The sequence below is a fragment of the Microcaecilia unicolor genome, chromosome 1 (genome assembly GCF_901765095.1).
Source record: "Microcaecilia unicolor chromosome 1, aMicUni1.1, whole genome shotgun sequence".
Lineage (NCBI taxonomy): Eukaryota > Metazoa > Chordata > Amphibia > Gymnophiona > Siphonopidae > Microcaecilia > Microcaecilia unicolor.
Genome location: NC_044031.1, coordinates 636378841 through 636397097, shown reverse-complemented (window position 1 = coordinate 636397097; position 18257 = coordinate 636378841). Strand labels below are relative to the sequence as shown.

The following is an 18257-nucleotide window of genomic DNA, read 5'->3' as shown; positions in this document are numbered from 1 at the left end:
GTCTTATGGTCCGGTGCATCTTATAGTCCGAAAAATACGGTAACTGTTTTTTTGCAGCTCTATAAAGTTTTTATGGACTGCTTTTTTATAACTATGACTGAAAATGAAAATAAGCCTGATTTAAATATGACACTGTTCTTTTCTGCAACACACTTAAAACATAAAATCATTACATAAGCTTAGTTCAAATCTGATTTTTTTCTACCAACAGAGACATTCAGAATAATAAATGGAAGACAGAAACCAGACATCAGTGACTGAGTTCATTCTCGTTGGACTTACACGTGATCCAAAGCTTCAGATTCTACTCTTTATGCTCTTCCTTCTGGTCTATATTATCACCCTGTTGGGCAATATCGGTATCATTTTTGTAACTAGGTTGGATGTGCGCCTACAGACACCAATGTACTTTTTCCTCTTTCATTTGTCAGTTCTAGATATCTGTTATTCTTCAGGCATCACTCCTAAAACCCTACAAACCCTCTTGACAGAGCAGAAAACTATCTCCTTCCTTGGTTGTGCTCTACAAATGTATTTTTTTCTCTGTTTTGCTTCTGCAGAATTGTATCTACTGGCAGTGATGGCATATGATCGATATGTGGCAATCTGTAACCCATTGCTTTATCCAGTCATTATGACCAGGAGTCTGTGTATTCAGATAATGTGTGCAGTTTATATCGTTGGCTTTTGTAATGCCCTTATACATGCAGTTTATACTTTTCACTTATCCTACTGTGGGTCCAATGTAATTAATCACTTTTTATGTGATATTCTTCCAATATTGGTCCTTTCTTGCTCCGACACCTCTGTCAATGAAATTATAGTGTTTTTTTTTTTGCTGGGTTCCACACCATAACCACCTTTTTAGCCATCTTAATCTCCTACACTTATATTATCACCAACATCCTAAGAAATAGGGAGGGAATAGTTGGGGATATTTAAAGTTGTAGGTTTAAATGTATTATGCTGAGAGGATAAAATGAGGCAATGCGTCTTCTCAGTGTTCAGTTTTAGTTGGAATGAGTTAACCCACTCGTCCATAGTACTCAAGCCTATCCTAATTAAATTGGTAATTTCAGTCAAGTCCTGTCTAAAAGGTATATAGATTGTCACATCGTCAGCATAAATAAATGGATTTAAACCTAGGTTGGATAGAGAACTAGCCAATGGAATCATCATAGTATTAAAGAGTGTTGGTGATAGAGGTGAACCTTGAGGGACTCTGCAGACTGCTTTCCACGAGGATGATATAATTGAATTCAATTTCACCCTATATGATCTACATGATAGAAACCCCTTAATCCATCTAAGTACGTCTCCGCCAATCCCAAAATAGTCAAGAAGATGTAGTAAGATGTCATGGTTGACCATGTCAAATGCACTGGACATGTCAAATTGGAGGAGAAGTATACTTTTGCCACCAGCAATCAATTGCTTGAATTTGGCCATAAGGGTAACCAATACAGTTTCAGTACTATAGCAGGAGTAAAAGCCAGATTGTGAGTCATGTAAGATGGAGAATTTGTCCAAGTATCCTGTGAGTTGTTTGGTCACCATGCTTTCCATTAATTTAATTAACAATGGGATAGAAGCAACTGGACGGTAGTTTGTAATGTCATTGGTCTTTTTTTTTTGTATCCTTAGGTATATGAGTGAGAAGGATGTTCCCGTAATCCTTATGGAAAAAGCCTTGTTGAAGCATAAAGTTTAGGTGTGATGTGAGGTCTGAAATGTACCGGGTTGGAGCGAATTTGAGTAAGTAATTGGGACACATGTCCAGTTTGCAATAGGAATTGGAGAATTTGGAAATCACTTGTGTAACTGACTCAGTGGTAAGAGGAGCAAAGTGCGTCCAAATACGATCCGCTGGGTGGTCTCCGGAGGTAGACTCAAGTATACTGAAGAAATGTTCGTTGTCCAGGTTCTTAAGAGGTAGTGAATTACGTAATTTTAAGAGTTTTTCATTGAAGTATTTAGCCAGAGATTCAGCAGATGAGATGTCGGTGCTTGAAGAAGTAATTGAGTTAGTGTCAAGAAGTGTATTAACAACATGGTATAATTTCTTTAGATCTGTATAGTCATGACCTATTTTAGATTTATAATAGGACTTTCTTGCCTGTCTGATTGCGTATTTATATTTTCTGAGAGCTAGTTTCCACTCATTGAGTGTATGTTCGTTCTTTCCTTTTTTCTATTTGCATTCCTTTTTCCTGCTTTGCGTCTTTAGATTTTTTAGTTCTTCATTAAACCAAGGTGTTTGATTAATTCTTTTTGAAGATCTAGTTTTTATAGGTGCTAATGCATCTAGTATGATGCAGATCTTATGTCCCATTCTGAAAGAAAGTGTGTAGAATCCGTATTTGAAGACCAATCGTTGTCGTACATTCTAAACCAGAACTCTGGTTTAAATGAGCTATAAGTTATTCTGCCCATATGATCAGAGCACTGCTCTCTGATCAAATGGGATGAATAACATCTTAACACTACACCAGCTCGGAGCTGGCATTAGGGTTAAGATTCTTTCTCCCCCGTCCATGCTAGGCAGCCCGGGCTGTCAATCTGGGTTGCCATTGTCAGTCCTTGGGGTCTATTGGACCCCTGGACACCCTAATAGACACTCTTGGGGTCCAGCGGACACCCGGACAGCAACACAGGGGCTGGAGGTCCATCGGACATCCAACCCCCCTGACCCTCCCGACACAAGGGCAGTGGGGTTGGAGATCCGGTGGATCACCAGGCCCCAACCCCTTCCCCACCCCCACCCCCAAAATCCCTAATGGTCCAGTTGTCTACATATCCCACACCCACCCACCCTAGTGGTCTAGTGGCCCCCTCTGACATACCTTCTTGTGTGATGGAGGAGGGAGTAGCACTTCGTCCTCTTCCAGCACCACCTCCAAAATGGCAGTGCCCTGCCTAGTACATCCTGGGATGCACTGGGCAGAGCTTCCCTACCACATAAGGGAGAAACTCCATTTTGGAGGTGGCACTGGAAGAAAAGGGAGTGCTACTCCCTCCTCCTTCACACGAGGTACATGGGAGGGGACCGCTAGACCACCAGGGTGGGTGGGGTATGTTGCCCACTGGGCTCCCAGGGATTTTTTTGTGTGTGTCAGGGAGGTTAGGGGGACTGGAGATCCATCAGATCTCCAGCTCCCTAGTGCCCTTTTGTCAGTGGGATCAGCTGGATCTGGGAGTAATTATATCTGATTATCTTAAAATAGTCATTTAGGAGGTGGTATGTGTTCCTCTGTTAACTCTACATTACCCAGTTAGCATGCACTAATAGAAATGTGCTAGTCGGATAACACTTTCATGCCCATTACCCACCCATGACATGGCCCTGCAAAAAAAAAAAAATAGAAAGATAGATATAGATATTTCCCATAAGTTGTGTATACATTAGTATAAGGGCCCCTTAATAAGGAATATTTGCATACAGGTGTTTGTGAAATGGTTGACATAAAGGGGCATTTTTGAAAGAAACGTCTAAATCAGACTTTGGATGTTTTACAAAGACGTCCAAATTCCAAACTGGGAAAATGACCATTTTCCAAAAAGATGGATGTCTCTCTGTTGTGTTCGAAAATACTATGGACGTCCTTTGATTTGGACTTTTTGTGATTTGGACGTCCTTTTTTTTCGTCCATTTTTGAGCAAAAGATGTCCAAATGCAAGATTTCCAAAACAAAGGAGGAGTGACTTAATGGTTAGTACAGTAGATTTTGATCCTAGCAACATGGGTTCAATTCCCACTGCTGTTCCTTGTGACTTTTGGCAAGTCAAATGCACAAGGGATATTTTTGGATATGACATCTAAGTCTGAATGTGGATATTCTTTGTAAAACGTCCAAAATCAGAACAGGAAAGGTCATTTTCTACAAAAAAAGGTCTATCTTTTCCTTTTGAAAATGCTGTTTGGAAAAATGTTTTGTGATGTGGGGGAGTAAGGGAAGGTGATCCCCGAGTCCCTCCAGTGGTCATCTGGGCACCTCTTGTGTGGAGTAGAAGAATAGCTTACTGATTAATGAAGCAGACCTAGATCCCAGGGAAGTGGATTCAATTCCCACTGCAGCCATTTGTTATAAAAACAGGTCTAGCTCAATATGTCTAAGTTTTAGTCTTGGACGTGTTTGTTTTGTTCCATTATGGCTGAAATACGTCCAAGTCTTAGGAACGCCCAAGTCCCACCTTGAACACGCCCCCTTGAGAGTTGGAGGTCCTTCTGACAGACTTCAGAGAAAGACGTCCAAAAAGAGGTTTCAATAATACTGATTTGGACGTTTCTGTGAGATAAACGTCCAAATGCTGACTTATGTCACTTTTTGGACATCTATCTCTTATGAAAATTAGCCTGATAGACATGTAAATGCCAACACTTAGAGCCCTTTATACAAATCTGCGATATCGATTACGGCATGCTGAATGCAAAAAAGTCCATGGGAATAGAATGAGCTTCCTCCCAGTCAGCACGCCGCTAATCAGTAACGCAGCTTTGTAAAAGAAGTGCTTAAACTTGTAAGTTGTGAACTATCAACTTGCCTTGAGGATTCTGCTGAAGGTGATGTAAACCATTCAACACTTGTGGCTCTCATTTCACTGCTGTGCTGATTTTCTATGGGACTGTTTTTTTCATGTATTTACGGCCTACTTCGAGTTACTCTATGGAGTAGGACAGAGTAGTTTCAGTCTTTTATGCAGCGTTAATCCCTGTGTTAAACTCCCTGATTTATAGACTGAGGAACTGTGTATCCGTTGGCATTTACCCATAAAGTCTGTGAGTGTCCTCCATATTTTGAGGTAAGAGTTTTCCATTTGGTAACATGTCAACAATCACCTTACCTGTGTACATGTTGGCACAATTGCAGATTATTAATGATGTTCTTAGGAAGAATTTAGATCAAAAATTAAAAAGAAGGCTATTTTTTACAGTTATAGTTTATTATATAGTTTATTATGTTATGTATACCTTGGAGGAAAGGAGAAACAAGGGTGATATGATGCAGACGTTCAAATATTTGAAAGGTATTAATCCGCAAACAAACCTTTTCCGGAGACAGGAAGACGATAGAACTGGAGGACATGAATTGAAGTTGAAGGGGGGCAGACTCAGGACTAATGTCAGGAAGTATTTTTTCACGGAGAGGGTGATGAAAACGGTAATGGAATTCAAACATGCGTGGGATAAACACAAAGGAATCCTGTTTAGAAGGAATGGTTCCTTGGAATCTTAGCAGAGATTGGGTGGCAATGCCAGTAATTGGAAACAAAACGGGAGCTGGGCAGACTTTTATGGTCTACACCCTGATCGTGACTGAATAGATAGGGATGTGCTGGAGTGTAAATTTTAAGGGGCTTCGATGTTTGCTTCAGAACTTAGTTCATGAACAGTACTGGGCAGACTTCTACAGTCTGTGCCCTGAGAAAGGCAAGGACAAATCAAACTCGGGTATACATATAAAGTATCACATACCATGTAAAATGAGTTTATCTTGTTGGGCAGACTGGATGGACCATACAGGTCTTTTTCTGCCGTCATCTACTATGTTACTATGTTATAACTTATTATACCACATGCACCAAATACATGGATCTAGGCGGTGTACAAATTCCTAAAAATTAAAAACAAATGAAAAAAGGAATGCCAGCATAAAATAGGACAGTACAAAAGTCAAACCAAGAACAAGCACTCAAAACACATCAGGAAACACTTTGTATCCAAGGTGATCCCACTGTCAGTCCCACCCTCTCTTCTGATTTAAAAAGCTACTTAGAAGAAATGTGTCTTCAGTAATGATTTAAATGTAGTAAAAGAATGTTCATTATGGATCTGTATTGGAAGATCATTCCACAGCCTAGGGGATAAGAAATAGAATGTGGTATGCCTAGTGGACAATGAACTTGTTCAGGGTAGGGAAGAATCCAAAGAGTGCAGTTGGTGTATAATGGATCATTTTGGAAGCCAAGTTAGAAGGGAATCCTAAATAGTAAGCCTTATCAGTAAGCATTAGAATCTTAAAAAGTATATGATAATGTACAGGTAACCAGTGTAAAAGAATAAGAATGGGTGTGACGTGGAGGGGCATAATCGAACGGAAACGCCTATCTCCATGGGCGTTTATCTCCTAGAACGGGTCCATGAAGGAGCGGGCCGAACCGAATTTTCAAAAAAATGGACATTTTTGAGCTGGGCGTTTGTTTTTTTTTAGTGATAATGGAAACTAAAAACGCCCAGCTCAAAAACGTCCTAATCTGAGCCATTTGGTCGTGGGAGGGGCCAGGATTCGTAGTACACTGGCCCCCCTGATATGCCAGGACACCAACTGGGCACCCTAGGTCATAGGCGCTGACTCCGTGGGTGCTGTGGGTGCTTGAGCACCTCCAATATTTTGAAACCTGCCCTCATTGCCTTCCTGCTGCCCAGCCAGCTCTTAAAACTAATTTTACCTGAATGAACGGCAGCTTAGGTGCCCCTTATAAGAGGCTTGGGGAGGCTAAGCCTCCCCAGCCCGCCCCTCACCGTACCTTTAAATATTATAGTTTTGCTGGAGTCGCGGGCAGCCGGCATTGAAGACATCGGCAGGCTTACGCCGGTTCCAGCAGCCTTCCCTTCCCTCGTTGCAAGTCGGATGATGTCTCCGCCCTCTTCTGATGTATTGCCTGTTTCTACGAGGGCGGAGCCATCATCCGACTTGCAACGAGGGAAGGGAAGGCTGCTGGAACCGGCGTAAGCCTGCTGATGTCTTCAATGCCGGCTGCCCGCGACTCCAGCAAAACTATAATATTTAAAGGTACGGCGGGGGAGGGGGGGCAGGAAGGAAACAGGGCAGACGGGAGAGGAGAGGAGGGTTGCTGCACATGGTGGAAGAAGGGGAGAGGAGGGTTGCTGGATGGAGGGAAGGGGAGAGGAGGGTTGCTGGACATGGTGGAAGAAGGGGAGAGGAGGGTTGCTGGACATGGTGGAAGAAGGGGAGAGGAGGGTTGCTGGATGGAAGGAAGGGGAGAGGAGGGTTGCTGGACATGGTGGAAGAAGGGGAGAGGAGAGGGCAGGGGAGAGGAGGGTTGCTGGATGGAGGGAAGGGGAGAGGAGGGTTGCTGGACATGGTGGAAGAAGGGGAGAGGAGGGTTGCTGGATGGAGAGAAGGGGAGAGGAGGGTTGCTGGACATGGTGGAAGAAGGGGAGAGGAGGGTTGCTGGATGGAGGGAAGGGGAGAGGAGGGTTGCTGGACATGGTGGAAGAAGGGGAGAGGAAGGTTGCTGGATGGAAGGAAGGGGAGAGGAGGGTTGCTGGACATGGTGGAAGAAGGGGAGAGGAGGGTTGCTGGACATGGTGGAAGAAGGAGAGAGGAGGGTTGCTGGATGGAGGGAAGGGGAGAGGAGGGTTGCTGGACATGGTGGAAGAAGGGGAGAGGAGGGTTGCTGGATGGAGGGAAGGGGAGAGGAGGGTTGCTGGACATGGTGGAAGAAGGGGAGAGGAAGGTTGCTGGATGGAAGGAAGGGGAGAGGAGGGTTGCTGGACATGGTGGAAGAAGGGGAGAGGAGGGTTGCTGGATGGAGGGAAGGGGAGAGGAGGGTTGCTGGACATGGTGGAAGAAGGGGAGAGGAGGGTTGCTGGACATGGTGGAAGAAGGGGAGAGGAGAGGGCAGGGGAGAGGAGGGTTGCTGGATGGAGGGAAGGGGAGAGGAGGGTTGCTGGACATGGTGACAGAAGGGGAGAGGAGAGGGCAGGGGAGAGGAGAGTTGCTGGATATGGGTGGATGGATGGGAGGGGAGGGGGGAGGGGAGGGTTGCTGGACATGGAGGAGGAGGGAGGAGTGAGGAAGGAGATGAGATGACAGAAAAGGAAGAGAGTAGAAAAATTGCACATGGATGAAGAAAATAGGTAAAAGCTGGATCCACTGGACAGTCAAGTTTGCGGAGGACCCAGCTTTTACTTACGGATGTAGGACAAGAAATGAAGAAGAAAGGCGGAAAGTAAACAAATAAATGGAAAGGAAGCCCTGGAAACGGAGTTAAGAGGACAGATAGCAGCAGAATCGGATACTGGGCCAGCACAATCAGAAAAACAAAGTCACCAGACAACAAAGGTAGAAAAGATCATTTTATTTTCATTATAGTGTTTGGAATATGTCCACTTTGAGAATTAGGTGTTCAACATTAAAAGTTTATTTACTTATTTATGACATTTTATCCCACATTAAACATGAATTAGGATGTTTTGTGGCTCTACATGAGAATTGTGATATTATGATCCCTTGTTTCAATATTGTTGACGGTCTACATTTTCCGTATGGGTGGTATATTGGTGTATTATGTTCTGCCCAGTGTAATATTTATGGTACAGTAAGGTTCAGAGTGTGTTTTTGCACAAAGTTGTGCATAGTGTTTTGCAGTTGAGCGATTATGGTTAGTATATGCTTTGAGCAACCACTTTATTCTTTGACATATGATACATAGCTAATATCTAAATTTAATAAAAGGTATTAATTGTGACATTTATTTATTTTTTTTTCTGTGTGTGATCAGACAATTATTGATTTAAGCTCCACCCCTGGCCCCACCCCTAACCCCGCCCCCTTTAGCCTCCCCAAACAGTTGGGCCACCGACCGCCTATGAACGGCAGAGAAACAAGAAGAGTACAGCTGGCTCTGTCTTCAGCTTCTCCTTCCCTCTCAGCGTCCCGCCCTTGCATAAACAGGAAATGAGGGCGGGACCACAGCTGAGCTGAGAGGGAAGGAGAAGCTGAAGACGGAGCCAGCTGTACTCTTCTTGTTTCACTGCCGTTCACTCGGGTAAAATTAGTTTTAACTAGTCAAGTCTTTTTGATTTCATATTTTGATGTCACATAAATCAGTTAAAACAAGCTGATAGTTTAATGCATTTTGAATTAAATATGTTTTTTTTAGACAACAGTAAAATATTTACAAGGGTGTGAAGACTTTTGCACGGCCCTGTATCCTCCACCCCTCTAACTGTCCTGACCTGAGGAAAGAGGTTTTGGCCTTTGAAAGCTAATTGAAAAATGTATTTAGTCCACTAAAATGATATATTTTCCATTTTTTGTTTTATTTGTTAACCTATAGTATAGTGATTGAAATATGTCAGTTTTTGAAATTTGCATCTATTTATATTTGCACAGTATAGGGGGACTGAGGGGTGGGACTGTTCAGGGAAGAAGTCCTGGTGCAGGTTGCAGGTAGCCTATGAGAGGTGCTGCCACTGCCCAGGTGAAGACTGCAGTAGACAGAATTTTAAGGTATTGGGGGGGGGGGGGGGAACGCACTGTTTGTAAAAAAAAAAAAAAAATTTCAGCACCCCCAATCATTTTGAAAAGTTGGCTCCTATGCCCTAGGTCAGTGCGGTGGACTTTAGAAAAAGCTCCCACATGCATAGCTCCCTTACCACGGGTGCTGAGCTCCCAACCCCCCTCCCCCAAAACCCACTACCGACAAATGTACAACACTACCATAGCTCTTAGGGGTGAAGGGGGCACCTACATGTGGGTACAGTGGGTTTTGGAGGCCTCCCATTTACCAGCACACCAGTTGACACCTGAAGACTAATCTCTCCAAAAACGTCCTTTATTGGAATAACCGCCTTTACTCACAGTTAACTGCAGATCAGAGGTTGTGCCCCACTGGCAACGAGTCTCCCTGGTACTGAGATGAGCAGTAGGTCAGAGCTGTCAGAATGCTGTACAATGCCCTCTTTCAGCCACATTCAAGGTAATAACTAAGTTCTGTAACGTGGCTAACACAGGAAAGGGAACTAAAGCTGGCTTACAAAAATGACCACTACCGCATGGACTACAACAGGAAACACAACAGGGCACACTCTGACCCAGTAGGCAGGGGGAAAAGCACCATGGGAGAAGAGCCTACCAACTACCAACATCGTGAGACTGTAACACAAGCTAATGAAATCACGGAGCCCAATACCCTACACCCACCACAATGCAATGCTGATGTGACCCAAAAGTGGTGATAGGGAAGAAACTGGAAACTACAGGCCGGTAAGCCTCACTTCGGTTATTGGAAAAGTAATGGAAGCCATGCTGAAGGAAAGGATAGTGAATTTCCTGGAAGCCAATAAGTTGCAAGATCCGAGACAACATGGTTTCACCAAAGGGAAATCGTGCCAAACGAATCTCATTGAATTCTTTGACTGGGTGACAGGAGAATTAAATCAAGGACGTGCTATGGACGTAATCTACTTAGATTTCAGCAAGGCTTTTGACACGGTTCCCCACAGGAGGCTCTTAAATAAACTAGACGGGCTGAAGATAGGACCCGAAGTGGTAAACTGGATTAGGAACTGGTTGACAGGCAGACGCCAGAGGGTGGTGGTGAATGGAGTTTGCTCGGAGGAGGGAAAGGTGAGTAGTGGAGTGCCTCAGGGATCGGTGCTGGGGCCGATTCTGTTCAATATATTTGTGAGTGACATTGCCGAAGGGTTACAAGGTAAAGTTTGCCTTTTTGCAGATGACACCAAGATTTGCAACAGAGTGGACACCCCGGAGGGAGTGGAAAACATGAAAAAAGATCTGAAGAAGCTAGAAGAATGGTCTAACGTTTGGCAATTAAAATTCAATGCGAAGAAATGCAAAGTGATGCACTTAGGGAGTAGAAATCCAAGGGAGGCATATGTGTTAGGCGGGGAGTGTCTGATAGGTACGGACGGGGAGAGGGATCTTGGGGTGATAGTATCTGAGGACCTGAAGGTGATGAAACAGTGCGACAAGGCAGTGGCCGTAGCGAGAAGATTGCTAGGCTGTATAGAGAGAGGAGTGACCAGCAGAAGAAAGGAGGTTTTAATGCCCCTGTATAAGACGTTGGTGAGGCCCCACCTGGAGTATTGTGTTCAGTTTTGGAGGCCGTACCTTGCGAAGGATGTTAAAAAAATGGAAGCGGTGCAAAGAAAAGCTACGAGAATGGTATGGGATTTGCGTTCCAAGACGTATGAAGAGAGACTTGCTGACCTGAACATGTATACCCTGGAGGAAAGGAGGAACAGGGGTGATATGATACAGACATTCTAATATTTGAAAGGTATTAATCCGCAAACGAATCTTTTCCGGAGATGGGAAGGCGGTAGAACGAGAGGACATGAAATGAGATTGAAGGGGGGCAGGCTCAGGAAAGATGTCAGGAAGTATTTTTTCACAGAGAGGGTGGTGGACGCTTGGAATGCTCTCCCGCGGGAGGTGGTGGAGATTAAAACGGTAACGGAATTCAAACATGCGTGGGATATGCATAAAGGAATCCTGTGCAGAAGGAATGGATCCTCAGAAGCTTAGCTGAAATTGGGTGGCGGAGCAGGTGGGGGGAAGAGGGGTTGGTGGTTGGGAGGCTAGGATAGGGGAGGGCAGACTTATACGGTCTGTACCAGAGCCGGTGATGGGAGGCGGGACTGTGGTTGGGAGGCAGGAAATACTGCTGGGCAGACTTATACGGTCTGTGCCCTGAAAAAGAAAGGTACAAATTCAAGGTAAGGTACAAATTCAAGGTAAGGTATACACATATGAGTTTATCTTGGGCAGACTGGATGAACCATGCAGGTCTTTTTCTGCCGTCATCTACTATGTTACTATGTTACTGCACCCGAGAGCCATATCTGACCCAGGGAAAGGCTGTGACAGGATCGAACACATTCTGTTGTCATGGAGGTGGGTACGGCATTTGAGGCTGGCATACAGGCTGGAAAAAAAGTTTGTAAAGTGGGGTATTTTTTGGTGGGAGGGGGTTAGTGACCACTGGGGGAGTCCGGGGAGGTCATCCCCGATTCCCTCCAGTGGTCATCTGGGCAGTTGGAGCACTTTTTTGGGACTTGTTCGTGATAAAAAACGGTCCAAAAAAAGTGACCCAAAATCGCAGTATAAACGCCTTTTTTTTCGATTATCAGCTAAAGACGCCCATCTCTCCTCGGCTGATAATCACGCCTCAGTTCCGCCTCCACCACGCCTCCAACACGCCCCCGTCAACTTTATTCGTTTCCGCGACGGAGTGCAGTTGGAAACTCCCAAAATCGGCTTTCGATTATACCGATTTGGGCGCCTTTGCGAGCAAACGTCTATCTCCCGATTTAGGTCGCACTCTAGGCGTTTTTCTCTTTTGAAAATAAGCTGGATAGTAACATAGTAAATGACAGCAGATAAAGACCTGTATGGTCCATCCAGTCTGCCTAACAAGATAAACTCATTTTACATGGTATGCTATACTTTATATGAATACCCGAGTTTGGCTTGTCCTAGCACTGTTCTTGTACTAAAAGATCTGAAGCTAACAGCGAAGCCACTTAAAATTAACACTCAAGCCCATCCATATCTATTCAGTTACGATCATGGCGTAGACCGTAGAAATCTGCCCAGCACTGGTTTTGCTTCCCAATTACCAGCGTTGCCACCCAATCTCCGCTAAGATTCCGTAGATCCATTTCTTCAAAACAGGATTACTTTATGTTTATCCCATGCGTGTTTGAATTCCATTACTGTTTTCATCTCCACCACCTCTCGCAGGAGGACATTCTACATATCTACCACCCTTTCCATGAAAAAATACTTCCTGATATTACTCCTAAATCTGCTCCCCTTCAACCTCAATTCATGTCCTCTAGTTCTACCACCTTCCCGTCTCCGGAAAAGGTTTGTTTGCGAATTAATACCTTTCAAATATTTCAATGTCAGTATCATATCACCTCTGTTTCTCCTTTCCTCCAAGGTATACATGTTGTTCAGGTCGGCAAGTCTCTCCTCATATAGTTTGCAACGCAAATCCCATACCATTTTTGTAGCTTTTCTTTTCACCGAGAGGACATGAAATGAGATTGAAGGGGGCGGACTCAAAAAAGATGTCAGGAAGTATTTTTTCACAGAGAGAGTGGTGGATGCTTGGAATGCCCTCCCGTGGGAGGTGGTGGAGATGAAAACGGTAACGGAATTCAAACATGCGTGGGATATACATAAAGGAATCCTGTGCAGAAGGAATGGATCCTCAGAAGCTTAGCCGAAATTGGGAGGCAGGGCTGATGGCTGGGAGGAGGGGATAGTGCTCGGCAGACTTATACGGTCTGTGTCCTGAAAAAGACAGGTACAAATCAAGGTAAGGTATACACATGAGTTCATCTTGTTGGGCAGACTGGATGGACCGTGCCATCATCTACTATGTTACTATTTTACTATGTGATTGAACAAGTAACTGTCTTATTAAGGTTCAGCATTAATTTATTAGCAACACACCATGATGCAAGGGCTGACAGACAGTTTTTAAATTGTTAGAGATTGATATTAAGATGGGAAACAGGGAATTATAATAAAATATCATCTGCATGGAAAGGATTGAATATTGTAAGACTGAATGAGTGTGGCCAGTGGACTAATAAAGATATTAAAAGGTACTGGTAGGATACACAAGTGAAGATTAAGCTTGCAGGTAGAGATCATAAAGACAATACTCTTATTTGAATTGTGGTGTTAATAGCATAATTCTGATGATTACTGTAGCTAGAAGGACATGCATGAGATGACAGGGAAAGAAGAATCCAGGTGGAGAACCTGGTCAAAAAGAAAAGGAGATTCGCTCATCAATTATTCATCCATTCATTTATTCTTAATTGTAAATGCTTTATTATAATCAATGAGTTGAATATAGAATTTAAAAAAATCTCCTCAGAGGTTTTCCTGGCAAATTAGTCAATGTATTACTGGAAGGAATAATAGAGTGTAGAAGAGATAGAGGAAAGCAGAAAACAGTCTGGGACAATGACGCAAAAAAATTGTAAAGATTTGGAAACACACATGCAGAAGAGTGGAGAACTGAGGCTCCATAGTTGTAAAAGGCAACACCTAGTGATGATGACTGAACTTTCATCTCTTTGAAATCTCTGAATATGCTAGACTTTTGGGGGGGAGTTTATTTAGGAGCCCTTTTACTAAGTGGCAGTAAGCACTAATGCATGTTTACCGAACACTAAAAGTCACTACCATGGGACGTGCTCAGGCATCCCGCAGTAGTTTTGGAATCAGCTTGAGCTATTCACGTGCTACAAGATAGGTTTTATTTTTGAGCATGGGGGGCATGTTTGGAGGTGGAGAGTAGGCATACACTGTGCTAATCGGGTAGTGTTGTTAAATTGTTTTGTTACATTTGTACCCCGCACTTTCCCACTCATGGCAGGCTCAATGCGGCTTACATGGGGCAATGGAGGGTTAAGTGACTTGCCCAGAGTCACAAGGAGCTGCCTATGCCTGAAGTGGGAATTGAACTCATTTCCCCAGGACCAAAGTCCACCACCCTAACCACTAGGCCACTCCTCCACTGCCTGATTAGTGTGGGATTTCTTACCACCTAGTAAATAGGTGGCGGTAAGGGCTCATGTACTAACTGCCATGCAATAATTGGGAAGTTAGCACGTAGCCATAAATAGAAATTGTGGCCATTTTACAGCTGTGCTAAAAGTGGCCTCAACACACAGGAAACCCACACTCTAAAAAGAGTGCAGGCCACTTTTTAGCACAGCTTAGTAAAAGGGCCCCTAAATGTTAACACTAGTTCTTAATAAATAGGTCTCCTTGTATACCTATTGAGTACCAATGACATAGGAAAATGTGGAAGAGAGGTTCTGGAAGCCAAATTTAGGCTCTTAGGTAGAAAGCTCAAATCCAGATCCTCTAGGGTAGCATTTTCTGAAATGCTACCTGTTCCACGCACAGGGCCCAAGAGACAGGCAGAGTTCCGTGGTCTCAATGCATGGATGAGACAATGGTGCAGGGAGGAGGGTTTTAGATTTGTTAGGAACTGGGCAACATTCTGGGGAAGGGGGAGCCTATTCCAAAAGGATGGGAAGGCCGATAGTCGCTCAAAAGTGCATGGTTCAGGATAAGGTATCTTTCAAAGATATCACCAAAATAGGGAAGATAGGGTATCCTGATAGTGAGGTTGCAAAAGAGACTGTAGTAAATCAGGTGTCCCTAAATAAAAATAAAAATCAGACAAAAGATTGCAAATTAGTACTGTCAAGTACTAAGCATGATGTAAATAGGAGCAAAAAACACAGTTTGAAATGTCTATATGCGAATGCCAGGAGCCTAAGAAATAAGATGGGAAAGTTAGAATATATTGCACTAAATGAAAAATTAGATATAATAGGCATCTCTGAGACCTGGTGGAAGGAGGCTAACCAGTGGGACACTGTCATACCGGGGTACAAATTATATCATAGTGATAGGGTGGATCGAATTGGTGGAGGGGTAGCATTGTATATTAACGAGAGCCTTGAATCAAATAGATTGAAAATTCTGCAGGAAACAAAACATGTCTTGGAATCACTGTGGATTGAAATTCCATGTGCAAAGGGGAAAAGGATAGTGACAGGAGTGTACTACCGTCCGCCTGGCCAGGATAAACAGACGGATGCAAAAATGTTAAAGGAAATTAGGGACGCAAACAAACTGGGCAACACAATAATAATGGGTGATTTCAATTACCCTGATATTGACTGGGTAAATGTAACATTGGGACACGCTAGGGAGGTAAAATTCCTCGATGAAATCAAGGACAGCTTTATGGAGCAGCTGGTACAGGAACCGACAAAAAAAGGAAAAATTCTAGACCTAGTCCTTAGTGGAGCGCATGATCTGGTGTGGGAGGTAATGGTGCTGGGGCCGCTTGATAACAGTGATCATAATATGATCACATTTGATATTAGCTTTGCAGTAAGTATACATAGAGGGGGATAATTGAACGTGAACGCCCATGTGTAAGGATGTCCATCTCCGAGAACGGGTCTGTGAAGGGGCGGACCGAACCGTATTTTCGAAAAAGATGGACGTCTATCTTTAGTTTCGAAAATACGGTTTGTGCCAGGCAAATGCATTGGATGTGGGCGTTTTTTGAGCTGGGTGTTTTCGTTTTTCAGCGATAATCGAAACCGAAGCGGCCCAGCTCAAAAATGACAAAATCCAAGGCTTTGGGTCATGGGAGGGGCCAGGATTCATAGTGCACTGGTCCCCCTCACATGCCAGGAGGACACCAACCGGGCACCCTAGGGGGCACTTTAAAAAAATAGAAAAAAACATTAAATTACCTCCCAGGTGCATAGCTCCCTTCCCTTGGGTACTGAGCCCCCCCAAATCCCCCCAAAACCCACTCCCCACAACTCAACACCATTACCATAGCACTTAATGGTGAAGGGGGGCACCTACATGTGGGTACAGTGGGTTTGGGGGCGTTACAGGGCTCCCATTTACCACCACAAGTGGGTCCACCTGCATGAAGTCCACTGCACCCACTAAAAACTGCTCCAGGGACCTGTATACTGCTGTCATGGAGGTGGGGATGACATTTGAGGCTAGCATACAGGCTAGAAAAAAAGTTGTTTTTTTGGTGGGAGGGGGCTAGTGGCCACTGGGGGGGGAGTCAGGGGAGATCATCCCCAATTTCCTCCGGTGGTCATCTGGTCATTTAGGGCAATTTTTTGGGACCTGTTCGTGATAAAAAATGGTCCAAAAAAAAAAGTGACCTAAATTCTCGCTAAAAACGCCTTTCTTTTTTCCATTATTGGCTGAGCGCACCCATCTCCTGTCGGCCGATAACCACACCCCAGTCCCGCCTTCACCACGCCTCCGACATGCCACCCATCAACTTTATTCGTTCCCGCGACGGAGTGCAGTTGAAGACACCCAAAATCAGCTTTCGATTATACCGATTTGGGCACCCATGCGAGAAAGACACCGATCTCCCGATCTGATTCGAAATATGGGCGTCTTTCACTTTCGAAAATAAGCTGGAAAGGAAATCAAATACGTTAGCGTTTAACTTTTAAAAAAAGGAGACTATGATAAAATGAGAAGAACGGTGAAAAGAAAACTTAGAGGAGCAACTGCGAGAGTCAAAAATTTACATCAGGAGTGGATGCTGTTCAAAAACACCATCCTGGAAGCCCAGGCCAAATATATTCTGCATATTAAAAAAGGAGGACAGGAGACCAAACGACAGCTGGCGTGGTTAAATAGTGAGGTGAAGGAAGCTATTAGAGCTAAAAGAAAATCCTTCAGAAAATGGAAGAAGGAACCGACTGAAAATAATAAGAAATGGCATAAGGAATATCAAGTCAAATGCAAAGCGCTGATAAGGAAAGCTAAGAGGGACTTCGAAAAAAAGATTGCGTTGGAGGCAAAAACACATAGTAAAAATTTTTTTTCGGTATATTAAAAGCAGGAAGCCAGCAAAAGAATCAGTTGGACCGCTAGATGACTGAAGAGTAAAAGGGGCGATCATGGAAGACAAAGCTGTAGCGGAGAGATTAAATGAATTCTTTGCTTCGGTCTTGATTTGGGTGGGATACCGGTGTCGGAAATGGTATTCGAAGCTGACGAGTCGGAGAAACTTAATGAATTCTCTGTAAACCTGGAGGATGTAATGGGGCAGTTCTACAAACTGAAGAGTAGCAAATCTCCTGGACCGGATGGTATTCATCCCAGAGTACTGATAGAAGGAACATTGGAGGGTGGCCAATGTAATGCCGATTTCTAAAAAAGGTTCCAGGGGAGATCTGGGAAATTATAGACCGGTGAGTCTGACGTCGATGCCGGGCAAAATGGTAGAGACTATTATTAAGAACAAAATTACAGAGCATATTCAAAAGCATGGATTAATAAGACAAAGTCAACATGGATTTAGTGAAGGGAAATCTTACCTCACCAATCTACTACATTTCTTTGAAAGGGTGAACAAACATGTGGATAAAGGGGAGCAGGTTGATATTGTGTATCTGGATTTTCAGAAGGTGTTTGACAAAGTAACTCATGAAAGACTTCATAGGAAATTGGAGAGTCATGGGATAGGAGGTAGAGTTCTATTGTGAATTAAAAACTGCTTAAAAGGTAGAAAACAGAGAGTAGGGTTAAATGGTCAGTATTCTCAATGGAGAAGGGTAGTTAGTGGGGTTCCCCAAGGCTCTGTGCTGGGTCCGCTGCTTTTTAACATATTTATAAATGACCTAGTGGTGGGAGTAACTAGTGAGGTCATTAAATTTGCTGATGACACAAAGTTATTCAAAGTTGTTAAATTGTGGGAGGATTGTGAAAAATTACAAGCGGACCTTACGAGACTGGGAGACTGGGCGTCTAAATGACTGATGATGTTTAATGTGAGCAAGTGCAAAGTGATGTGGGAAAGAGGAACCCAAATTATAGCTATGTCATGCAAGGTTCTACGTTAGGAGTCACGGACCAAGAAAGGGATCTAGGTGTCATCATTGA

The 18257-nt window shown here is 43.8% G+C and overlaps 1 pseudogene; it reads left to right on the top strand.

Moving 5' to 3' along the window:
- The first annotated feature begins 229 nt into the window (after nucleotides 1-229).
- On the top strand, nucleotides 230-4772 carry LOC115460697 (annotated as a pseudogene).
- The last annotated feature ends 13485 nt before the right edge of the window (nucleotides 4773-18257 follow it).